A 26,776-nucleotide genomic window follows, 5' to 3' on the forward strand; every position below is an offset into this window, starting at 1 on the left:
ATAGCTCCACTTGTGGAATATTTTTTGCCCTAAAACTGCAATATATAGGTAATTAGATATATACAACTAACTTCCAGTTTACAGGAAATATGGAAGATAAAGGAATAAGTTAAGCAATGCTATGAGTAAACAAACAAACAGGTCCATGTGTTATAAGTCCATGTGTTAGTTAGCTTTCCATAACTATAACAATATACCTGAGATAATTAATATAGAGAGGAAAGGTTTATTTTGGCTCATGGTTTCAAAGGTTCCAGTTGATGATTCAGTAGACTCACTGATTTAAGGCTGTGGTGAGGGTACCAGATGTCAATGGTGGGGTTCATGTGGCAGAGCAAAACTATTTACTCCAGGGTCAGGAAGCAAAAGAGAGTGAGGAGGGCACAGAATTTCAACAATCCCCTACAAAGGCAAGACCCCAGCCCCCAAGACCACTCTAAGGCCCTGCTTCTTAAAGATTCCCCTACCTCCCAATAGCACCACTCAGTAGTCCAAGCCTTTAACACATGGGACTTGAAGGGGACATTCAAAATCCAAACCATAGAAGTCCATGATGTGGGATTAGGTTTCTTTAAGAAGGTCAGGTATTAAATGAGACAGGTTGGGGAGGAGAGGAAGACTGATTTATCTGGAAAGAGTACAGAGGAAACTTAAAAGGCATAGCAAGCAAATGTGATGTGTAGATTTTGGAATAAGCTGTCTATAAAATGGCATTTTCGAGACAATTAGGGAAATTGAGTGTGGACCTTATATTAGTATTATATGATACTAAGGACTTACTGTTAGGTTTCCTTTTGCCATTTGATAATGCATTGTGATTATGTAAGGACAGTATCTCTCCAAGTGTGGCCGCTTGCCAGCTTCAACAGCATCTCTTGGGATACTATAGAAATGAGCATTCCCAGCCCCACCCCAAACCTTCTGAATAAGAAACTCTAGAGTGGGCCCAGAAAGAAAGGAGAGAATCACTGGTGTAAGAAACTATCCGTGTTTCCAAAGGGGTGCATAGGTAGTAAGTAGAGGTGAAAGAATGCAAGGTCTTAAACAAAGCAATAGTTTTAAAATACTTAGTGCGAATATTGAAGGATTTGATGAAGCAAGTGTAGCGAAATTGATAATTGAGTTGGGGTATTTGGTATGCATGGCTTTATTATGTGGTGGTCTGTTTTTGTGTGTTTGAAAATAGTCGTTACAAAAAAAATGGAAATTATACAATGCTTTAGAAAAATAAGGAGGAATCCTTCAACAAAAGAAATAAAACAAACAAATACTTGATTTTTTATTTTATGAAAGCTTCCAGTTTAGAAGCCCAAGACTCCAAGACCTGGGTTTTGCTCCTGGCTCTGTCACTCACCAGCCCCATGGTCTTGAGTGGTGAGTTTCCTGGAGTCTTGTTCTTCTTACCTGTGAAATGCAGCAGCATGTCCTGGGGTGACTGAAGCCAGGGCACAGCATCTGCACAGAGCAGATGTGGTCTGAACTTCGTGAAGCTCTCCAGAGACTTGAAATCAGAGAGTCCTTATTTCTCATAGATCAGAATTGACAAAGACCCACCAGTGCTGCTCCTGGCGTGTGCCCTGAACCCTTTCTCTGGCCTCTGCCACTGCAAGGCCCCCATCTCTTCAGGCCAAGGGGGTCCTGCAGTGATGGTGTGAACTCTGATTCTGAGTGGGTATAGGAGCCCTCATTCATAGCTGTCGTACCTAGAGAACCCTAGAGAGTCATCAAATCTGTATTTCAAAACCATGTACCTCATTTCATAAGGGAAGCAATAGTCTCCTCACCTCTAGAAAGATGAGGGCTATCTAATAACCAGGAAAATGCAGAATTGATAGGCTAGTACAAACCTCCATGTGTCCACTGTGAAGGGTGAGACAAGAAAATGGCAGCGTCTCACTGGGGAGAGGCATTGAGGGACACGCAGGCTGTGTTTGGAGAGGGGATGGCAGAGGAGGACATGTGGGGACCATATATGGACACCTGCTTTGGCCACATCCCATTGGCAACACGGAAGAGAATGGAGCAGTAGGTAGCTGGTGAGCATAAAGAGCAGCAGCTGCAGAGCACCGCGGCCAGGAGCTGGCAATGCATCTCAACCCACTCGTCTGTAGGCTTCCTGATAGGCATCTAATCCCCAGGAGTGTGGCAATCGATGACTGTTCCTACTGACTGAGCCCTTCCTGGAGGCCTTTCCCAGCACAGCACCTGTTTATTTCTCTTCCCGTGTTCCTTCATCTCTTCTCTTTCCTACATAGACTTTGCTCTGCCCTTGCCATAATAAATAGGCCGTGCCTGCGGCCTCTGGCTGACACCGATGGTGACAACAACAGCAGTCATTTATTGAGCAGCACCTCTTAGGTGCCAGGTACTGAACTGAGCACTTGATAAATATTCTATGTCATTGGAACCATGAACTACACCATAGTTATTATTACTGTCACTTTACAGAGGCAGAAACTCAAAGTCATAGAAGTGAATTAAATTTCCCAGGTCCCCGAGCTAAGGAGTGTCAGCACCCAGAGTCAACCTAGGTCCGACCAACTGCAATTTCAGTCTCTTGTTCACTGGTGACACGGAATTGAGCCAATCCATTGAGCCCTATTTAATTTGATTTTTTCCATATTTTTATTAGTACAACTGTCATTGTACATAATGGTGGGATCTGTTGTTATATATATGTACATCCACACAATATAATTATATAACCGTATAATTTGGCCAATATCATTCCCCAGTATTTCCCCTTTCCCCATTGGTGGAGGGCTCTTTAAAGAGCTGCAGTGCCTGATACTCTCCTAATTTCCCTAAGGCTCAGAATCATGTAGAGAAGCCTTACCCCAGTAAAAAGAAATGTGCAAGATAGTAGAATGACTTTGGACATTGCTATCCTATATGCAGATACGATTGCATGACCAATGTAATTCCACATGTACAACCAGAAGAATGAGATGTTATATTCCATATATGTATAATATGTCAAAATGCATTCTACTACCATGTATTACTACAAATTATAAAAAATTATAATTTTTAGGACAAATTATAAAAAAGAAATGTGCAAGCATTTCATATAGTATGTTGAAAGGAAATATGTTGATCGTTTTGGGGAGGAGAAGTAACTCTTTTTCTAAAAAATTTTTGTTTTTTTAGTTATATATGACAGTAGAAATATTTTGACATATCATATATACCTGGAGTTTAGCTTCCCATTTTTGTGGTTGTACATGATGTGGAGTTACACTCATTGTGTATTCATATATGAACATAGGAAGGTTATGTCTGACTTTCCCATTCTCATCTCCTCTCTCTCCCCTCCATTACCCCTGCCCAATCTGGTGAACCCCTCCACCCCACCCCCCACTACCACCTATCATCAGTCAGCATCCACTTGGAATGGAACCACATTCAGCCTTTGGTTTTTGGGATTCACTTATTTCACTTAGCATGATGGTCTCCAGTTCCATCCATTTACCAGCAAATGCTATAATTTTGTTCTTCTTTATGGCTGAGTAATATTCCATTGTGTATATGTACCACATTTCTTTATCCATTCATCTATTTAAAAAAAATTTTTTTAGTAGATGGACACAATACCGTAGTTTTATTTATTTATTTTTATGTGGTACTGAGAATCAAACCCACTGCCTTACATGTGCTAGGCAGGCACTCTACCACTGAGCTACAACCCCAGCCCCCATTCTTAGGTTGGTTCTATAGCTCAGCTATTGTGATTTGAGCTGCTATGAACATCAATGTGTCTACATCACTATAGTATACTGATTTAAGTCCTTTGGGTATATGCTGAGGAGTGGGGAAACTGGATCAAATGGTGGTTCCATTCCAAGTTTTCTGAGGAATTTCCATACTACTTTCCAGAATAGTTACACCAATTTGCGTTCTACCAGCAATGTATGAGTGTACTTTCTCCCCACATCCTGGCCAACATTTATTGTTACTTGTATTCTTGATCATTGCCATTCTGACTGGAGTGAGATGAAATCTCAGTGTAGTTTTAATTTGCATATCTCTGATTGCTAGTGATATTGAACATTTTTTCACATATTTGTTGACTGTTCGTATTTCTTCTTCTGTGAAGTGTCTGTTAAGTTCTTTTGCCTGTTTATTGATTGGGTTGTTTGGGTTTTTTAGGTGTTAAGGTTTTTAGTTCTTTATATACCCTAGAGATTAATGTTCTATCTTAGGTTCAGGTGGAAAAGATTTTCTCCCATTTGATACTCTCTTTCTCTTCATGGTTTTCATTCTTTCCTTTGCTGTGATGAAGCTTTTTAGTTTGATATCATCTCATTTGATTCTTTTTAAAAAAAATATTTATTTTTTAGTTGTAGTTGGACACAATATCTGTATTTTATCTATTTATTTTTTTAAGTGGTGTTGAGGATCGAACCCAGGGCCCCACACATGCTAGGCAAGTGCTCCACTGCTAAGCCACAACCTCAATGCCCCCATTTAATTCTTGATTTTACGTTTTGCGCTTTAGGAGTTCAGTTGAGGAATTTGGTTCCTAAGTCAGCATGGTGAAGATTTGGGCCTACAGAAAAGTAATTTCTTGAACGGAATCTGAACAAAAATCTTTTAAAAAGAATCTTTCTTGGGAACATTGTAGCTGCCAGGACACTTCCTTGGTGACAACATTAAGCATTGTTCTTTGGGCTCATCAATCTGGGGCTTAATTGCTCATTCTTTTTTTTTTTTTAAATATTTATTTATTTATTTAGTTTTCGGTGGACACAACATCTTTGTATGTGGTGCTGAGGATCGAACCCGGGCTGCATGCATGCCAGGTGAGCGCGCTACCACTTGAGCCACATCCCCAGCCCTAATTGCTCATTCTTGTCATATCCACTCTTTGGAGACTATGTTAGTTCAAAATCATGCAGGTTTTTTTTTTTTTTCCTGTCCTTAGAAATATAGCTACCCCTCTCGTTCAAGGCAGGCAGGGGGAACTCCAAAATGCTGCTAAAACTCTCAAGTAGAAGAGAGAAATGTGGAAGAGATACCCTGCTGCATCTGGTGACAGAAGTGAAGGTCTCACTGCAACCTGGAACAGAGTCAGGGTGGCATTGACTGAAGATAGCTGTAAAGAATAGTGGCCAACTCAGGGACCTCTGTGGGCACCTTACATAGAAGTTTCACATGCACTGTCAACAGATTCTCACAAAATCCCTGTGAGGCCGGTGTGTATATTTCTGTTTGCTTTTGTATAATTCACTTGGTTTGTTCCAGAAAGGATTAAGGGACCTGCATCCAACAAAGCAAATAAAATGTATTTTAAACAGGTGATAAAAACTAGAAAAGAAAGCAATAGGTAATACTGACCAGCATGAATTGTTGAGATTAATGATATATTTGAGAGTCAAACTCTATGGAACCCTTACTGCGACCTTTGCCTCAGTTTTCAGAAAGAAATAGCTATAACATCTTTTGCCAAGAAAAGCACTTGCTTGGATATTTTCAACCTGAAGTATATTATAATATTGGGAAGCAGAGTGTAAGAACTCTTTCACAGACCTAGGAGCTGAATGCTTACTTTTCAATTTGAAGCTGTCTCCAAACACTTCTTTCTGTCAATGTTTCTACTTATGCTTCTCTTCTTGTGAGTAGGTGGTATATATGCATAAAAATGTGTATTCTTCATATTCTCTCAAGAGATTTAAGCCTCTTCAAGATCTTGTACTTTTTGTGAGACTCTTAACCACCCTATCTTTGAGAGATAATGTCATCTCTGCTTGAGTAGGAAGCAAGTCAGAGGGCAACTTGCTAAAGAAATGGCGGGGGGAAGACTGACCTTAAGTCACCTGTCTGCCCCTTTGCTCCACACTGTGAAGACCCCTATTACCACAAAGCCATCTGCTCTGGAGTAAGCATTGTACACAGCAACCCTCTCCTTCTCTCTGACTGGGCTACTCTGTGCTGAGACTTAGCTACTTTGAAATCTCCCTGCTGTTGTTCAGTTTGCATATAAGTTTAAAATAGATATTCTCATTATTTTCAGGGACTTGTCTTTACAAAAGAGGACTTAAGAGAGGGGGTGAGGTTCTAAAGACTCTTATACTGACCCTGTTGAAAAGATTATTTATATAGCAAACCTTCTGGGACAAGGTCTCAGAACATTTGAAGTGCTTATTGGTCTTGGTGTGCAAGTCAAACAGCAACTTCATTTGAATTTTAACACTTAAAAAATTCCTTGAGGAATTTTCCTTGAGGAACAAAATTTTCCATGTGTAGGCTTCCTTTATTTTTGTGGCAAAACATTGTTACTCAAATGTATTTTTAAATATTTCAGAAGAGGTGAATCTCATGGGGGTTAAGCCTCTCTGATAGGGTCTCAGTTTTCTCATTTCCTCTCCATCCAGTGCTCTTGCACTTGACCTTGTGTTGAAGCTGTCACAATCCACTGCTGTTTCCCCTGGTGTTTGTGGCAGATCCAGAATGACTGGACAGCTGCAGCCTGCAGCCTGGTGCAAAGTGGGGTATCGATGCAGCCAGATGGGGAACTTGCTTTGAAACTGCATTTGATTGAAAAGCACCCTCTTTTTATTTAGATTACTTTTACTGGGTAATTTGTGGTGGGGTGAGGTGGAACTTTTAGTTCAGGAACCCCTTGTTCCACTGCTTCTTGAGCCATCTGTGAGCCATCCAGTGGCATCCTTACCATATTTTGTCTCTTCTTTTAAATTTTGCATCAGCCCTGAAAATCACTGGGATTAATTATCTGATTTTTAAATTTGTTAGGATTACTTATCATTTCATAGGAGGCAGAGGTTTTCTAGCTGTTTTGTGGCATGGTCCACAGGGCTTTGTAGCTTGATGGCAGTGCCCTGGGCACACATCTCACCTATAACGAGGGGTGGAAGTAAGCACATTCTGTTATGTTCTTCTGAACCCTGAGCAAATAGTTTGTCAGTAGAGAGGTTAATACTCCATACTTTATCTTGTAGGTGCACTAGCTTGTCCTTGTGGCTGTTTAGATCCTTTAAAGAGAGCATCAGTACTCACAGTTATCATTACTCATGATTTTATATATTTTGGGAAGACTTTCCAGCCTCATCTCTGTTCCTAAGCCAGAGTTCCAGAGAGAGGAACTGACTCTTCTATGGCCAAGGGGCTCATTAGTCTCAGAGCCAGGATGAGGACACAGCATTCCAGTTCGTGCTTGTTCCTCTACAGTGCTGTGACTGTGGTGCTCTTAAGCCCCGTCACTTACAGTCACGTACAGATGGGAAGCTGACTGTGCTCATAGGCCACATGGGTTTCTAACTGTGAGATCCCTTTGAGACCACATACTCTAGATCCTTTACTCACAGAGAGGAAATGAAAGCCCAGAGACCCCATCTTGCCTAGACTCACGAAGGCTGCGGGTGCTGGAACCAGGACTGGACCAGCTCCTGACTCCAGCATGTGGTTCTGACATACAACACTGCTGCTTTGCTGATGGATGTACCTGGAGAGGGTTTTAACTCGTAACCAAGACTCCCAGGAACTCAGGTGCCGAATCCTCTTGCTGGTGCGCTAAACTGTGGAAGGACACACAGTTCCATGTGATGATGGTGCTTGACATGGGAGGCTGAGAGATGTGATGCTCTGCGTCCATCTCCCTTTGTGAGTCCGTGACTCCTGGCCCTCCTGTGGGCCTCAGCTTTCTTGCCTACAGTGAGAGGGCAATGAGATGTAGTCGTCCCTTTATGTTTTAGAATTCTGCGACCCTTTTCCAGATGTGTTTGTGTCTCATGTTTTGCCCAGTAGAGGGGGGTATGTGCACATAGACTGACAGCCCCTCTGTGCTCCTCCAGGTTGGATCCTTGTGGAGATGCCCCAAGGGTGTGGTTAAGAGACAAGCCCAGGCAGGTCTCAGGGGGGAGGCTGGGGTTGGAAACAGTGGTGGAAGAGTTCAAGTGGCTGTAATGTATGCCATTAGCAAAGGAAATTGAAAGTATGCCTAGGAAACAAATCATCAGGGCCCTCAAAGTTCCTTTTAGGTTAAGGCCACACCAAGAAGAACGACAGGCTGGGAAGCTGCAGGCTTGGATGTTCCTGTTGCCATACTTCCCTCTGTTCTTAGGCATGATGAGAGTCCTGGGTGTCACATATGCTTATAATAGTGATACAGCAAATGGCTGGCACTTATCTATGGCCCACAGAGCTCTACCTCGTGTCATGCCAGTTCTGGTCTGAGGTTCCTTTTCTAAATGACATAATGTGGGCACATTAGGAAGAAATATAATGTCTCCTTTTGGCACCCAGTATTTATTCATTTATTTATTTAGTCTTTACAAATGGAAGTTTAATAATCGCAGAGGTAGCAGCAAAGTAGAAGAAATAGTCCCTTGGAGTAGGAGGTGACTGGAGATTGTTGTGAACAGTTCATATCTTCCAGCATCAAGTTTTTACAAAGGTGGCATCTTCTTACCTGAAGCCTGTGAGCTGAGGTCTGGGAAATGACAGCCAGTTCTTTCTCCTTTAGTTCAGGGGGAGACCCCAGTGGATCAAGACAGAGTCCCAGGAGGCCAGATCTCCTGTGTGAGTATGGAAGAGAGCAGGAGGGAGATGTACAGTTTTAGAAATGCTGAAGCTGTAGTGTAGATTAGGAGAAGAGCTGTCATATTAAAAATATCCCACTGCTCATATTTCATACAGTCAGAATTGAGACTAGCATTTATGGTCAGGAAAGAAGGAGGGAAAGAGGAAAAAATGGACACGTTCAAGAGTTGGACAGTTACTGGCGCAGATGGAAGGAAAAGGAAATTCTTGACTCTTCTGATCCAGCTGAGGCCCAGGACAGAAGTAACCTCCAAAAGAGCTCAGCTAGTCAGAGATAGAGCCCAGACTCAGATCTTGATTAGCTATGGAAAATACTGTTTCAGGTCGTTCGCCTGAAAGATGGCCCTGGATGGGGAGGAAGGCAGAGGTTACTTCAGGGCACTTCCTAGGCCTTGGTTGCCTTTATCTTTGTTTTCCTTTCATATAGAGAGGGTCAAGGCAGGTGTGGGAAAGTAGTGCTGCATACTATCTGATCACTGCTTTCTGCAGGGCTCTTGGAGTGTTTTTCTCGCATCTATTTAAATAGCATGTAATGGCAAGGTGTGAGTGTTTCAGTCACTTGAGCGAGATCACCCCCGAGGGCATCTACTTAGTAAGTGTTGACTACCTTTTTCACTCTGCCCTTGTCTAGTGCTCTGACCTGCCATCTTCTTTAATTTCCTGATGCTTGTCCTTTGCTCAGGCTGGTGGCCTACGGTGACGTCATTTTCTGTCTCTAGGAACCTCTCCGTGGGTAGTGGTGTTTGTGAAAGATACTCCCTGAGGAAAGCTCTTGGCATGGCATAGTACATTCACAGTTTATGAGATGTATAAACTGTGCCCTGCCCCTCAAGAGCCCACCCCAAAGTGGTCCAAACCACACTGACACACAATGAGCAAATATATTGGTGACTAGTCATAGAGAGTTTTTTTCAAAACTTGTTTCCATGTTCAGCCGACACTGACTTGTTCAGGAAGAGTGCCAGTAAAACCAATAAAAATAATAAGCACACTCACTCTCGTGTTAATACAGCTCTTTATGGTTTGCAGTGCACTTTCACAGACATTTCTGCTGGATCCTCCCATCAGGCATGACCGCCATGACAGGCATCACTGTTGGTTTTACATATGAAGAAACTGAGGCCCAGGATACAAGTAAACTCTAAAAGAGCTCAGCTAGTCAGAGATAGAGCCCAGACTCATATCTTGATTATTCAGTGCAAATTTTTTAAATTATGAGATTCAAATATAAGACAGAGTGGGTATTTTTGACTCTAAAACTGGAAGAGTATAGTGTGGCCTTGTATGCACACTGGAGACTCAGAAGTTATTCTTTATAAACATATGCATAAAAACTACTTGAAATCCTAAAAATCTGAAGTTACCACTTAATAATTTAGATTTTTAAAATAAATATTAATAAAATTGCTTTATGTAATAGACCAGCATTTTCATCTTGTCAAAATTACTTAAAATCAATTCTAATGTTTGTATATATTCTAGTGTTTAAATTCATCATAATTTATTTTAAGAGAGAGAGAGAGAGAGAATTTTTTTATATTTATTTTTTAGTTTTCGGTGGACACAACATCTTTATTTTTATGTGGTGCTGAGGATCGAACCCAGTGCCCCACGCATGCCAGGCGAATGCGTTACCGCTTGAGCCACATCCCCAGCCCCTCATCATAATTTTAAAAAGCTTCTTATTGCTTTCTTGGATTGTATTAATCTTTGTTAGCATAAACTACTGTACAGTTCACAACTTTTATCTAAATATTTGTTGACATTTCAAAGTAGTTTCATAAAACTGATTCCCAGACTTAAGAATTTGAAGCATGTTTACATGTTTAGTGTTTGAAATGTATGTACACTTTTATTCACAGGTAGGGCCATGTTTTGGGTTCTGTATAGTCTTCCCAACATGATGAGTTTCTTATGTTATCATAGTTACTATAAATAACAGGCATAGAAACAAAATGCCAGCAGAGCAGTCTTACATGACTGGCATAGAGGGATCAAGACTGGAAAGATATTTGGTCAATGGAAATTGGAGGCTCTTCCAGGCATATGGGACAGAACTCTCTAAATCACTGCTTAGATAGTATTTCCCTTAAAACGTTTCCAGACATCCCTGTGGTGTACATATCAAGTATCAAATCACATAGTCTTCCTACATATTGCATGGCACTCTCTACTCGTCCCTTTAAGCACTAAACTTGCCACATTCTTCCTGCCTGTTTATTTCCAGTGGCTCCAACAAAACTGCCACCTCCTGAGAAAAGGGACTCATCACATTCATAGCAGTCAGCACGGAGCCTGGAACATTGTAGGTACTTGTAGTCGTCCGCTAGAGCTGCCATGACAGAATACCACGGAGGGGCATCTTAAACAACAGGATTTATTTCCTCACGGTTACAGAGGCTGGAAGTCCAGGATCAAGAGGCCACAGGGTTAGCATCCTCTGAGGCCCCTCTGGTGCCTTCTCACACCATCATCCCCCTGAGTACATGTGCCCCTGGAGTCTCGGTCAACCTCAGTCTCCTCTTATTGTAAGGACACGAGTCAGACTGGATTCAGGCCCACTCTAAAGACCTCATTACAACTTGATTACTTCTTTAAAAGCTCTATCTCCAAAAAATGATCACATTCTGAAGTACTGGAGGTTTAGGCTTCAATGTAGGAATTTTGGAGGAACATAATTCCCTATACCAGTATCCCATACATATTTTTATTGCGAAATATTTGACATGCTCATAGATGAATAAAAAGATAATCTTTACATTCCAGCATCCTGCCTATCTAGATGCTAATCTACTCCTTTCTCGTCAGAGGTATAAACAATGGAATCAGTCTGGTATTTTATAAATTATGTCAGACGCACAGTCAGAGCCCTGGGTTCATGTCTTGGCTCTAGTAACCAACTCTGTGACCTGAACCACCTCTGGCTTCAGTCTCCCTTCTGTGGAATTGGGGTAATCACACCTACCACAGTAGACGTCTGTGAGACTCTCTGAAGTCATACATATGGGGGTGTCTGGCACAGGGCATACCATGAAGTAGACATCAGAAAACGCCAGTTTAAACTGTCAGTTGAAAGGTATGTTAGAAATAAGAAGAATTTCAATTTGCAGATGAGGAGAGCGCAGGTGCCGACAGCTCTAAAAGACACCCAGATTCAGCAGTGTTTTGGTGATCTCACCATGGCTATTCATGCCCGCTGCTCTTTCAGCTCCAGATTTATTTAAGTTTGGTGGTTTACCCCTTTTGGAAAAAAATTACACAATAAATTTTTATATTTAAGTCACTTGTTTATAACCTACCATTTGTAGATTTCACTGAGTGATTTCATTTCTCATCTCCAGGTTCTGGTAGGTAATCACATGGTAGTGTTGCCTAATTGCTGTTTTCCCTGAGAGTTATGTTAATGGGCCTTAAAATATATCTTTACATAAAATATCATGTTGTCTCATCCTCAGCATAATGACGGATGCCTTTGGTGAGGCTTTTTACAAATGGACTCTGAAATGTCATGTGAATACAAATTCTTCTTATGGGAGATGGAAAGATGGTTTTTGTTGAGCAAATGGCAGGTGATCAGAGTCCAAAGAGTGGCTGGGGAGCTGGGGAGTCCTATAAGAGTCAGCAGACCAGAGTCAGAGCCTTTATTGACCTTCTGGTCTAAGCAGCACCATGACCAAACTTTTAATTTACCAGCTTCTCATTGCCTCCCTCTGAGGATGTTAGAAATTATGGTTGTTTGCTCCATTTTTTTTTTTTTTTAATTTTCTTTCCAGGACAAGTTGTTCACCTCTGCTTCTCCTTTCTACTTATCTTGAGCTCTCTCCTCTTCCTTCTTCCTCCTGCCTCATTCCTTGCTTCCCTTCCAGCCCTTACTCCCTTTTCTTCTTGTTTCCTGGTGGGCCTCCATGTCTGGACATTCTGCATGGTCTGCTCTCTGTCTCTCACTCTCCTGTCCTGTTGCTGCTCCTTCCTCCCCTCTCTCTCCATATCCTGTAGAGAGGCAGAGGTGTGAGAGCCTCAGAAGCACAGCCACTGCCCCATCCTCACTTCCCTTTCTCCTACTCAGGAGTTCCTCAGGGAGACCTGGAATAGGGTCTTGGATATGTGTCCTCTCATTCTCCAGACATGGCAAGTGGATGTGACTTTGGTGTCCTTAAAACCATTGCTCCATGCAACACCCCTGAAATTGTCTCTAAGTTTCAGCACAGCCTACACCCCAGAGGGTGTTTCACAGCCCACAATCCAAGTAGGAGATTCACTTGGGATGGAGTTGGGTTTGACCTGAAAATATTTGTATTTTAACTGTTATACTAGTTGAGTAGCTTTAGGACACTTTCAGATTTGGTTTCTATCTTAAAAGTTTCATCAGTGTGTGAAAAATCTTTATTGAGTTTTCAGTTTATAAAGTAGGTTACTAGCTGGGTGTGGTGATGCACACCTGTAATCCCAGTGGCTCAGGAAGCTGAGGCAGAAGGATCAAGAGTTCAAAGCCAGCCTCAGCAACTTAGCAAGGTCCTAAGAAACTCAGAGAGACCCTGTCTCTAAATAAAATATAAAAAGGGCTGGGGCTATGGCTCAGTGGTTAAGTGCCCCTGGATTCAATCTCTGGTACCAAAAAAAAAAAAAAAAAGGCAATTATACTTGTATTTCAATTAGTAATAGGATCTCTTTGTTAGATCTAGGCTCACCTGTTAACATATTAATTCTTGTCCATTTCTTGAGACAGTGGTTAAGTGAGAGGTCTCTGCCTGGTCAGAATCCAGTTTGTTAGAGGGTCTCAGGACCTAATATGATCCTGGGGGAACATTAGCCATAGCATTACTTATTTGAGTGGTTCTTATTCTGAAATTTATTGAGCAAGAGAATCTGTGGTTGATTAATGATGATCCAGGCAACTATGTGATCCTTTTTTTTTTTAAAGAGAGAGGAGGAGAGAGAGAGGGAGAGGGAGGTGGGGAGAGAGAGAGAGAGAGAGAGAGAGAGAGAGAGAGAGAATTTTTTAATATTTATTTTTTAGTTTTCGGTAGACACAACATCTTTATTTTATTTTTATGTGGTGCTGAGGATCGAACCCAGTGCCCTGCACATGCCAGGCGAGTGCGCTACCACTTGAACCACATCCCCAGCCCCCATGTGATCCTTTTTGAGATGATTTTCTTGAAGGGAAACAGACTGGCCCCGACCACCTCTCCGTTGGAAGGAACCTAAGATGTGAAACCTCTTCCTCAATCCTTGTCAACAGGACTGTCTCATTCATCACTTCCCCAGCCAGCCAGCTCCTAATACAGTGCCTGGAAAACAGTAGGAGCTCAACATGGCTTTTTGCAACATGCCTCTTGCAGTTTTCTCTAACTCCCACATAGCACCATGATGGCATCTTGCAAACTCTCTGCAGACCTCACAACCACAGTTCTTTCTTTGTCAGGAATCACCTTGCCTTTAATCAACATGTAGCGTCTGTCCCACATTGCAGTGACACAGCCACAGTTATTTACGGGTATCAGTTTTCCTTCCCCAGGTTTCAGGGCCAGAGGACTCACTGAGAAGGCGGATCCAGAGGAGTTCAGGTTTCATGCTCCTGCATGTTGGCCAGGGCAGTAATTTGCCTTCCTCCCTTTCCTTGGTTTCTGCTCCAACCTGCCTGCAGCCTGCATTGCCCTTTTATTCCCTCCTCTTCTTGTCTGCTGAATCGGTTCGATCCAGGCTTGCTGCCAGGATTCACGGCTCTTTCATTTCAGCACATTTCCTGCAGAAAAAAGCCGAAGTGCTAAGAACCCTCAGCTAAAGCTATGACACTTCTTCAGTGAGTTTTGGAGGTACTCCTGAGTAATGAGAGTAGATGTAGAGTTGGTCTCTCTCAAATCTTTGGACATTAGAGGCCCCGACTCCCCACCATCTATGTGCTCCACCTTGCTATCAGCTCTTATCTCACAGGCTGCTTCCCTGCACAAACTGTGTGCCTCAAGGCTCCACATTTTTCTGAGCACTGCGTGCTGCTTTGCTGAACTGCCCACCATGCCCTTGAGCTTCCTTCCCATTCACCTGGCATCCTGTCCCCATCTTGGTGACACTTCCTTAGTCACTTTGCCTGTGTATTCCTCCAGAGTTCAGGAGAACATTCTGTGTCTCTGTACACGGTGCTTAATAATACACTGGGTCTCTGATGAGGATGTACATTGCTCCTGACCAGGGAAAACTCCTTGTGGTCAACAACTACAGTGTGTGAAATGGCAGCCACACCTGCAGAAGTTTCACGTTTACACAGTGCTCTGTCATTTGCGAAGCCCTTTCATCTGTATAATCTTATTTGTTTTTCACAACTGCACTGTGAGGTCGGTATTATCATCATCAGCTTGTATTTAGATTTTTAGAAGCCACTGTTTCAACTGAGTGACTTATTGCAAAGAATAGCATTTAATCATTAAAAGAGATGGTTTTCAATGGGAAATTTGGCATTTTTAAAATGGTCTGTAAATAGCCAATCAATCATGCTTAGGAAGTTAAACATTTAGGGGTTTAGAGGCATAATACCGAAATTCTTTCTGTACGAACTTGCATGAAAATAAGACGTCCTCAGTCACTGGAGATGTGTGTACTTTTACAAAAAATTCACCATATAAAATTTGCCTTTTAAAGCTGTGATCCAGATATCCATATTTGAAAAGCCAAACCACAATTTGTAAACCCCACTAGATATTTCCTTTAAGTAACTAAGTATTCATAGGTACTGTCTGAGTGCTTTGGCACTTGCAATCCAGGAAGAGTCTAATTTTCTGGAGTTAAAACTAATCTTCAAGACCAAATTTTAAAACAAAATTATTTTACCAGATGATAATAGCTAACATTTATTTACAGCTTACTAGGTGTCAGAACTTTCTATGTATTATCTCCAAACCTTACCAGAGATTTTGAGAGAGGTTATTTCCTCCAGTGTATAGAGGATGAAAGGTGACCTTCTTAGTTGATTGCTCACAGCTAGTGGGAACTGGACAGGGATCAGCTTCTGTGTTTGACTGCATCATGAGCCCTCCCTGGATATAATCTTATTATAAGATATCATGCTATTTTTTTGAGAAAGGGGTGATAAGGAGAAATTCTGTCCCTTTCAGTTATTTCAGAATTTCACAATAGGGGGGCAGTGGGCTTGCAAAGGGTTTTCATGTATCCCAGGGAAGAACCTCATTGAGTTTCTGCTGATGTCAAAGACTTCAAGGCCCCAGCAAAAGACAGTGACACATTGTGTCTTTAAGAGTTGTCCTTATGGCAAGCAAGTCTCTGTGACCTTCCAAATTAAAAAAAAAAAAAAAAAGTGAAGAAAAATAAAAACAAATCTCCTCCCCTTTTTTAAAAAATTAGTGTTAATTAATCCTGTGCAAAGAATGTAATACAGGGAATGAAAGAATGCTGTGGCATCCAGTGTCTGATTTATGGATTTTTTTATTTGTTCTTTTTAGTTACACATGACAGTAGAATGCATTTTGACATATCATACATACATGGAATATAACTTCCCATTCTTGTGGTTGTACTGATGTAGAGTTACACAGGTCATGTATTCATATATGAACATAAGCAAGTTACGTCTGGTTCATTCTACTGTCTTTCCCATTCCCATCCTCCTCCTCTTCCCTATACCACCTCCCTCCAATCCAATGGAACCCCCTACACATACCTATTGTGTCAACATCTGCATATCAGAAAGAATATTCGGCCTTTGGTTTTTTGGGATTGGCTTATTTCGCTTAGCATGATAGCCTCCAGTTCCATCCATTTACCAGCAAATGTCATAATTTCCTACTTCTTTATGGCTGAGTAACATTCCATTATGTGTGTGTACCACATTTATCCAGTCATCTGTTGAAGGGTACCTAGGTTGATTCCATAGATTAGCTATCATGAATTGAGCTGCTATGAACATTGATGTGACCGTGTTACTACATAGCATGCTGATTTTTAGTCCTTTGGGTATATGTCGAGGAGTGGGATAACTAGGTCACTTGGTGGTTCCATTTCAAGTTTTCTGAGGAATCTCTATACTGCTTTCCAGAATGGTTGCACCAATTTGCAATCCTACCAGCAATGTATGAGTGAACCTTTTCCCCCACATTCTTGCCAACATTTATTGTTATTTGTGTTCTTGATCATTGCTATTCTGACTGGAGTGAGATGAAATCTCAATGTAGTTTTTTTTTTTTTTTTTTTTTTTCTTTTTTTTTAATTTTTTATTGTTGGCTGTTCAAAACATTACATAGTTCTTGATATATCATATTTCACAATTTGATTCAAGTGGGTTATGAGCTACCCTTTTTACCCCATATACAGATTGCAGAATCACGTCAGTTACACATCCATTGATTTACATCTTGCCATACTAGTGTCTGTTGTATTCTGCTGTCTTTCCTATCCTCTACTATCCCCCCTCCCCTCCCCTCCCCTCCCCTCCCCTCTTCTCTCTCTGCCCCCTTTACTGACATTCGTTTGTCCCCCTTGTATTATTTTTCCCCTTCCCCTCACTTCCTCTTGTATGTACTTTTGTATACCTCTGAGGGTCTCCTTCCATTTCCATGCATTTTCCCTTCTCTCTCCCTTTCCCTCCCACCTCTCATCCCTGTTTAATGTTAATCTTCTTCTCATGCTCTTCGACCCTACTCTGTTCTTAGCTACTCTCCTTATATCAAAGAAGACATTTGACATTTGTTTTTTAGGGATTGGCTAGCTTCACTTAGCATAATCTGCTCTAATGCCATCCATTTCCCTGTAAATTCTATGATTTTGTCATTTTTTAATGCAGAGTAATACTCCATTGTGTATAAATGCCACATTTTTTTTATCCATTCATCCATTGAAGGGCATCTAGGTTGGTTCCACAGTCTAGCTATTGTGAATTGTGCTGCTATGAACATCGATGTAGCAGTGTCCCTGTAGCATGCTCTTTTTAGGTCTTTAGGGAATAGACCGAGAAGGGGAATAGCTGGGTCAAATGGTGGCTCCATTCCCAGCTTTCCAAGAAATCTCCATACTGCTTTCCAAATTGGCTGCACCAATTTGCAGTCCCACCAGCAATGTACAAGTGTACCCTTTTCCCCACATCCTCGCCAGCACTTGTTGTTGTTTGACTTCATAATGGCTGCCAATCTAACTGGAGTGAGATGGTATCTTAGGGTGGTTTTGATTTGCATTTCTCTGACTGCTAGAGATGGTGAGCATTTTTTCATGTACTTGTTGATTGACTGTATGTCCTCCTCTGAGAAGTGTCTGTTCAGGTCCTTGGCCCATTTGTTGATTGGGTTGTTTGTTCTCTTATTGTCTAATTTTTTGAGCTCTTTGTATACTCTGGATATTAGGGCTCTATCTGAAGTGTGAGGAGTAAAGATTTGTTCCCAGGATGTAGGCTCTCTATTTACCTCTCTTATTGTATCTTTTGCTGAGAAAAAACTTTTTAGTTTGAGTAAGTCCCATTTGTTGATTCTAGTTATTAACTTTTGTGCTATGGGTGTCCTATTGAGGAATTTGGAGCCCGACCCCACCGACTGTAGATCGTAGCCAACTTTTTCTTCTATCAGACGGCGCGTCTCTGATTTGATATCAAGCTCCTTGATCCATTTTGAATTAACTTTTGTGCATGGCGAGAGAAAGGGATTCAGTTTCATTTTGTTGCATATGGATTTCCAGTTTTCCCAGCACCATTTGTTGAAGATGCTATCCTTCCTCCAATGCATGCTTTTAGACCCTTTATCAAATATAAGATAGTTGTAGTTTTGTGGATTGGTTTCTGTGTCCTCTATTCTGTACCATTGGTCCACCCGCCTGTTTTGGTACCAGTACCATGCTGTTTTTGTTACTATTGCTCTGTAATATAGTTTGAAGTCTGGTATCGCTATACCGCCTGATTCACACTTCCTGCTTAGCATTGTTTTTGCTATTCTGGGTCTTTTATTTTTCCATATGAATTTCATGATTGCTTTCTCTATTTCTACAAGAAATGCCGTTGGGATTTTGATTGGCATTGCATTAAACCTATAGAGAACTTTTGGTAATATCGCCATTTTGATGATGTTAGTTCTGCCTATCCATGAACAGGGTATATTTTTCCATCTTCTAAGATCTTCTTCTATTTCTCTCTTTAGGGTTCTGTAGTTTTCATTGTATAAGTCTTTCACCTCTTTTGTTAGGTTGATTCCCAAGTATTTTATTTTTTTTGAAGATATTGTGAATGGAGTGGTTGTCCTCATTTCCATTTCAGAGGATTTGTCGCTGATATACAGGAATGCCTTTGATTTATGCGTGTTGATTTTATATCCTGCCACTTTGCTGAATTCATTTATTAGCTCTAATAGTTTCTTTGTAGACCCTTTTGGGTCTGCTAGGTATAGAATCATGTCATCTGCAAATAGTGATAATTTAAGTTCTTCTTTTCCTATTTTGATGCCTTTAATTTCTTTCGTCTGTCTAATTGCTCTGGCCAGTGTTTCGAGAACTATGTTGAACAGAAGTGGTGAGAGAGGGCATCCCTGTCTTGTTCCAGATTTTAGAGGGAATGCCTTCAATTTTTCTCCATTCAGAATGATGCTAGCCTGAGGCTTAGCATAGATTGCTTTTACAATATTGAGGTATGTTCCTGTTATCCCTAGTTTTTCTAGAGTTTTGAACATAAAGGGATGCTGTACTTTGTCGAATGCTTTTTCCGCATCTATCGAGATGATCATATGGTTCTTATTTTTAAGTCTATTGATGTGGTGAATAACATTTATTGATTTCCTTATATTGAACCAGCCTTGCATCCCAGGGATGAATCCTACTTGATCATGGTGCACAATTTTTTTGATGTGCCTTTGTATCCGAGTGGCCAGAATTTTATTGAGGATTTTTGCATCTAGGTTCATTAGAGATATTGGTCTGTAGTTTTCTTTCTTTGAAGTGTCTTTGTCTGGTTTAGGTATCAGGGTGATGTTGGCCTCGTAGAATGAATTTGGAAGTTCTCCCTCTTTTTCTATTTCCCGAAGTAGCTTGAAAAGTATTGGTATTAGTTCCTCTTTAAAGGTTTTGTAAAACTCTGCTGTATACCCATCCGGTCCTGGGCTTTTCTTAGTTGGTAGTCTTTTGATGGTTTCTTCTATTTCCTCAATTGATATTGGTCTGTTTAGGTTGTCTATATCCTCCTGACTCAATCTGGGCAGATCATATGACTTAAGAAATTTATCTATGCCTTCACTATCTTCTAATTTATTGGAGTATAAGGATTCAAAATAATTTTTGATTATCTTCTGTATTTCTGAAGTGTCTGTTGTGATATTGCCTCTTTCATCCCGTATGTTAGTGATTTGAGTTCTCTCTCTTCTTCTCTTCGCTAGCATGGCTAAGGGTCTGTCGATTTTGTTTATTTTTTCAAAGAACCAACTTTTAGTTTTGTCAATTTTTTCAATTGTTTCTTTTGTTTCGATTTCATTGATTTCAGCTCTGATTTTAATTATTTCTTGCCTTCTACTTCTTTTGCTGTTGTTTTGCTCTTCTTTTTCTAGGATTTTGAGATGAAGTATGAGATCATTTATTTGTTGGTTTTTTCTTTTTTTAAGGAATGAACTCCAAGCAATGAATTTTCCTCTTAGAACTGCTTTCAATGTGTCCCATAGATTCCGATATGTTGTGTCTGTGTTTTCATTAATCTCTAAGAATTTTTTAATTTCCTCCTTGATGTCTTCTATAACCCATTGATCATTCAGTAACCTATTGTTCATTCTCCAAGTGATATATTCTTTTTCCTTCCTTCTTTTATCGTTGATTTTCAGTTCCATTCCATTATGATCAGATAGGATGCATGGTATTATCTCTACTCCTTTGTATTGTCTAAGAGTTTCCCTGTGACATAATATATGATCTATTTTTGAGAAGGATCCATGTGCTGCTGAGAAAAAAGTGTAACTGTTTGATGTTGGGTGGTATATTCTATATATGTCAATTAAATCTAGGTTATTAATTGTGTTATTGAGTTCTATAGTTTCCTTATTCAACTTTTGTTTGGAAGATCTGTCCAGTGGTGAGAGAGGTGTGTTGAAGTCTCCCATGATTATTGTATGGTGGTCTATTAGACTCTTGAACTTGAGAAGAGTTTGTTTGATGAACATAGCTGCACCATTGTTTGGGGCATATATATTTATGATTGTTATGTCTTGTTGGTGTATGGTTCCCTTGAGCAGTATGTAGTGTCCCTCTTTATCCCTATTGATTAACTTTGGCTTAAAATCTATTTTATTTGATATGAGTATGGATACTCCTGCTTGTTTCCGAAGTCCATATGAGTGATATGATTTTTCCCAACCTTTCACCTTCAGCCTATGTATGTCTTTTCCTATCAAATGCGTCTCCTGTAGGCAGCATATTGTTGGGTCTTGTTTTGTGATCCATTCTACTAGCCTGTGTCTCTTAATTGGTGAGTTTAAGCCATTAACATTTAGGGTTATTATTGAGATATGGGTTGTTCTTCCAGCCATATTTGTTTATTTATGTTACTAAACATGGTTTGTTTTCCACTTTGATTATTTTCCCCCCTTTAGTGTCCTACCTCCCACTGTTGGTTTTCATTGTTATTTTCCATTTCCTCTTCCTGTAATGTTTTGCCAAGGATGTTTTGAAGAGATGGTTTTCTAGCTGCAAATTCTTTTAACTTTTGTTTATCGTGGAAGGTTTTAATTTCATCTTCCATCCTGAAGCTTAATTTCGCTGGAAACACAATTCTTGGTTGGAACCCATTTTCTTTCAGTGTTTGAAATATGTTATTCCAGGATCTTCTAGCTTTCAGAGTCTGTGTTGAAAGATCAGCTGTTATCCTGATTGGCTTACCCCTAAATGTGATCTGCTTCCTTTCTCTTGTAGCTTTTAAAATTCTCTCCTTGTTCTGTATGTTGGGCATCTTCATTATAATGTGTCTAGGTGTGGGTCTCTTATGATTTTGCACATTCGGCGTCCTGTAGGCTTCTAGGATTTGGGGTTCTGTCTCATTCTTCAAATCTGGGAAGTTTTCTCGAATTATTTCATTGAATAGATTGCTCATTCCTTTGGTTTGAAACTCTGTTCCTTCCTGTATCCCAATGACTCTTAAATTTGGTCTCTTGATGTTATCCCATATTTCTTGGATGTTCTGCTCATGGTTTCTTAACAGTCTTGCTGAGCTGTCTATGTTCTTTTCAAGTTGATATACTTTATCTTCATTGTCTGATGTTCTGTCTTCTAAGTGTTCTACTCTGCTGGTAGTATTCTCAATTGAGTTTTTAAGTTGGCTTATTGCTTCCTGCATTTCTAGGATTTCTGTTTGTTTGTTTTTTATAACCTCTATTTCCCTGTATAGTTGATCTTTTGCTTCTTGGATTTGTTTATGTAATTCATTGTTGAAGTGATCTTTCATTGTCTGATTTTGCTGTCTGATGTCTTCCTTGAGACTCCAGATCATCTGAAGCATGTATATCCTGAATTCTTTATCTGACATTCCATCAGCTGCAGCTATTACCTCTTCTAAAGTTGAGTTGACCTGCAATGCTTGTGGTCCTTTCTTTCCTTGTCTCTTCATACTGTTCGCGTTCCTTTCTTCTTGGTGAAACTGTTGTGCTATTGAATTTTCCCCCTATATATTTATATTGGTCTTGTATAGTTGCAAAGTCTCCCTCGCAGGCACGGGCGGCGGCTCTGCCCCTCCGCCAATTGGGGCAATGTGCCTACCACGCCGGCAGGCCGCTGGGCCTGCTCTGCCAGTCGGTAGCAGGTCCGCCGTCCTTGCAGGCGCGGGCGGCGGCTCTGTCCCTCTGCGGGCCGCTAGGCTTGTTCTGTCGGTGGTCGCAGTTCTGCCTACTTTGCAGGCGCAGGCAGCGGCACTGCCCCTCTGCAGGCCTCTGGGGCTGTACTGCCAGTGGGTCGCAGGTCCGCCTACTTTGCAGGCGTGTGGGGGGGGGCGGCTCTACCCTTCCTCAGGCCACTGGGCCTGTTCTGTCTCTCGGTTGCAGGTCTGACCTGTTCTGATGGTGGTCTCAGTTCCGACTACCTTGCAGGCGCGGGGGGGAGGGGGCGGCTCTGCCTCCCAGCAGGCCGCTGCTCCTCTTCTGCCGGTGGGTCGCAGGCCCGCCTACCTTGCAGGAGTGATTGGAAGCTCTGTCCCGCCCTGGGCCACTGGGCCTTTTCTGTCGGTGGTCACCCTTCCCCTACCTGGCAGGCGAGGGGGGTGGGGGGCGGCTCTGCCCCTCAGCAGGCCGCTGGGCCTGCTCTGTGTTTGGTCCCAGTTCCCTCTACTATGCCGGCGCAGGGGGAGGGGGCGGCTCAGCCTCTCAGCAGGCGGCTGCTCCTCTTCTGCCAGTGGGTCGCAGGCCCGCCTACCTTGCAGGAGTGATTGGAAGCTCTGTCCCGCCCTGGGCCACTGGGCCTTTTCTGTCGGTGGTCACCCTTCCCCTACCTGGCAGGCGAGGGGGGTGGGGGGCGGCTCTGCCCCTCAGCAGGCCGCTGGGCCTGCTCTGTCTTTGGTCCCAGTTCCCTCTACTATGCCGGCGCAGGGGGAGGGGGCGGCTCAACCTCTCAGCAGGCGACTGCTCCTCTTCTGCCGGTGGGTCGCAGGCCCGCCTACCTTGCAGGAGTGATTGGAAGCTCTGTCCCGCCCTGGGCCACTGGGCCTTTTCTGTCGGTGGTCACCCTTCCCCTACCTGGCAGGCGAGGGGGGTGGGGGGCGGCTCTGCCCCTCAGCAGGCCGCTGGGCCTGCTCTGTCTTTGGTCCCAGTTCCCTCTACTATGCTGGCGCAGGGGGAGGGGGCGGCTCAGCCTCTCAGCAGGCGGCTGCTCCTCTTCTGCCAGTGGGTCGCAGGCCCGCCTACCTTGCAGGAGTGATTGGAAGCTCTGTCCCGACGCGGGCCACTGGGCCTTTTCTGTCGGTGGTCACCCTTCCCCTACCTGGCAGGCGAGGGGGGTGGGGGGCGGCTCTGCCCCTCAGCAGGCCGCTGGGCCTGCTCTGTCTTTGGTCCCAGTTCCCTCTACTATGCTGGCGCAGGGGGAGGGGGCGGCTCAGCCTCTCAGCAGGCGGCTGCTCCTCTTCTGCCAGTGGGTCGCAGGCCCGCCTACCTTGCAGGAGTGATTGGAAGCTCTGTCCCGACGCGGGCCACTGGGCCTTTTCTGTCGGTGGTCACCCTTCCCCTACCTGGCAGGCGAGGGGGGTGGGGGGCGGCTCTGCCCCTCAGCAGGCCGCTGGGCCTGCTCTGTCTTTGGTCCCAGTTCCCTCTACTATGCCGGCGCAGGGGGAGGGGGCGGCTCAACCTCTCAGCAGGCGACTGCTCCTCTTCTGCCGGTGGGTCGCAGGCCCGCCTACCTTGCAGGAGTGATTGGAAGCTCTGTCCCGCCCTGGGCCACTGGGCCTTTTCTGTCGGTGGTCACCCTTCCCCTACCTGGCAGGCGAGGGGGGTGGGGGGCGGCTCTGCCCCTCAGCAGGCCGCTGGGCCTGCTCTGTCTTTGTTCCCAGTTCCCTCTACTATGCCGGCGCAGGGGGAGGGGGCGGCTCAGCCTCTCAGCAGGCGACTGCTCCTCTTCTGCCGGTGGGTCGCAGGCCCGCCTACCTTGCAGGAGTGATTGGAAGCTCTGTCCCGCCCTGGGCCACTGGGCCTTTTCTGTTGGTGGTCACCCTTCCCCTACCTGGCAGGCGAGGGGGGTGGGGGGCGGCTCTGCCCCTCAGCAGGCCGCTGGGCCTGCTCTGTCTTTGGTCCCAGTTCCCTCTACTATGCTGGCGCAGGGGGAGGGGGCGGCTCAGCCTCTCAGCAGGCGGCTGCTCCTCTTCTGCCAGTGGGTCGCAGGCCCGCCTACCTTGCAGGAGTGATTGGAAGCTCTGTCCCGACGCGGGCCACTGGGCCTTTTCTGTCGGTGGTCACCCTTCCCCTACCTGGCAGGCGAGGGGGGTGGGGGGCGGCTCTGCCCCTCAGCAGGCCGCTGGGCCTGCTCTGTCTTTGGTCCCAGTTCCCTCTACTATGCCGGCACAGGGGGAGGGGGCGGCTCAGCCTCTCAGCAGGCGACTGCTCCTCTTCTGCCGGTGGGTCGCAGGCCCGCCTACCTTGCAGGAGTGATTGGAAGCTCTGTCCCGCCCTGGGCCACTGGGCCTTTTCTGTCGGTGGTCACCCTTCCCCTACCTGGCAGGCGAGGGGGGTGGGGGGCGGCTCTGCCCCTCAGCAGGCTGCTGGGCCTGCTCTGTCTTTGGTCCCAGTTCCCTCTACTATGCTGGCACAGGGGGAGGGGGCGGCTCAGCCTCTCAGCAGGCGACTGCTCCTCTTCTGCTGGTGGGTCGCAGGCCCGCCTACCTTGCAGGAGTGATTGGAAGCTCTGTCCCGCCCTGGGCCACTGGGCCTTTTCTGTTGGTGGTCCCCCTTCCCCTACCTGGCAGGCGAGGGGGGTAGGGGGGTGGGGGGGCGGCTCTGCCCCTCAGCAGGCTGCTGGGCCTGCTCTGTCTTTGGTCCCAGTTCCCTCTACTATCAATGTAGTTTTAATTTGTGTTTCTCTGATTGCTAGTTATATTGAATATTTTTCATATATTTGTTAACCATTGTATTTCTTCTTCTGTGAAGTATCTGTTCAATTCCTTTGCCCATTTATTGATTGGATTACTTGTTTTATGGTGTTATGTTTTTTGAGTTCTTTATATAACCCAGAGATTAATACTCTATCTTAGGTGTCGGTGGCAAAGATTCTTTATATAACCCAGAGATTAATACTCTATCTTAGGTGTCGGTGGCAAAGATTTTCTTCCATTCTATATGCTCTCTATTCATGTTTTTGATTGTTTCCTTTGTTGTGAAGAAGCTTTTAGTTTGATACCATCTCTTTTATTGATTCTTGGTTTTACTTCTTGCGCTTTTAGAAGTCCTGTTGAGGAATTCAGTTTCTAAACTGACACGATGGAGATTTGGGCCTACTTTTTCTTCTAGTAGCACAGCGTCTTATACCTAGGTCCTTGATCCTCTTGAGTTTTGGTTTATGGATTTTTACTCCTTCTATTTCCAAATTTTGTGGGTCAGTTTTTGAAAATAAAAACAACCTTCTTAGATTCCTCTTTTAGAAGAACACATATTAGTGCTGGGACTGTAGCTCAGTGGTAGACCGCTCACCTCACATGTGTGAGGCACTGGGTTCAATCCTGAGTACCACATAAAAATAAAGATATTGTGTCCAACTACAACTAATATATATATATATATATATATATATATATATATATATATATATATGTGTGTGTGTATATATGTGTGTGTGTGTGTGTGTGTATATATATATATATATAACTAAGTTAGACAAAATAGATGCTATAAGATTAAAGCAATATTTTATTTTATGTGTTGATGGTAAAGAAAAACTGTTTTCTATTCCCTTGATTCTCAACCCTGGCTGCATACACATCATGACCAACTAAGAGAACTTTAAAGAAATTCCAATGCTCAATCCCAAGTAGTAATCCAAAAAGAAGACCCCATACATTCTGCTTAATGGTGGGGACGTGGGAAACATTTCTGATAAGCACAGGTGGGTGACATACATGGTCAGAAGTGGTGAATGGCACAGTACTATAACCAGCATAGCAAAAAATTGACCACTTCCACCTCATTTTTATGTTTTAGAACTTTTCCACAGTGAATGCCTATGTTTTCTTTTACCCACGCCACATTTATTTCTCCTTTTTTCTGATGCTAGCACCCCTCTTTTTCCTTGAGGATTTGCATCGCACTCTTATCTCTTTGTGTGGTTAGAATGAAGCTAGTCTCTGGAACTAGAGGTGATCATGTGACACAGGTGGCCAATGCAAATTTATATCACCTGATCACTGTGACAGGCTCAGGGATGGGCACATTTTCCAAGTTAAGCTTTGAAGAGTTACTGCCCACTCTTTTGCTGGACCAGTTGGCACACTTCTTTAATAACTGTTTACCAAGCTAAATGGGTAATGAGGCTGTAATGACCATCCTGACCCCACAAGGGGAAGGTAGAATCAAGAGGTGCAGAGAGACGCCTTATGATAGCGTTTGAGCACCTGGATTGAACTATGTCCATAATCCCGGACCTTTGGGTTAAATGAGCTCCTGAATTCCATTTTACTGAAGCCAGTTTGGTTAGATTTCTGTCATTTGAAACATAAAGAGTTAAAACTAACTCTTCTCAATGGGGCCAAGACACCAAACAAAGGAAATGATGTGTTGCTATTGGGCTGAAGAATCAT

General features: G+C 43.2%; 1 protein-coding gene across 2 annotated transcripts in view; it reads left to right on the forward strand.

Moving 5' to 3' along the window:
* Fmn1 (formin 1) overlaps positions 1 to 26,776 on the forward strand; it is a 370,333-nt gene that overhangs the window by 22,652 nt on the left and 320,905 nt on the right. The window lies entirely within an intron of this gene.

Source organism: Marmota flaviventris, chromosome 2 (genome assembly GCF_047511675.1).
Source record: "Marmota flaviventris isolate mMarFla1 chromosome 2, mMarFla1.hap1, whole genome shotgun sequence".
Lineage (NCBI taxonomy): Eukaryota > Metazoa > Chordata > Mammalia > Rodentia > Sciuridae > Marmota > Marmota flaviventris.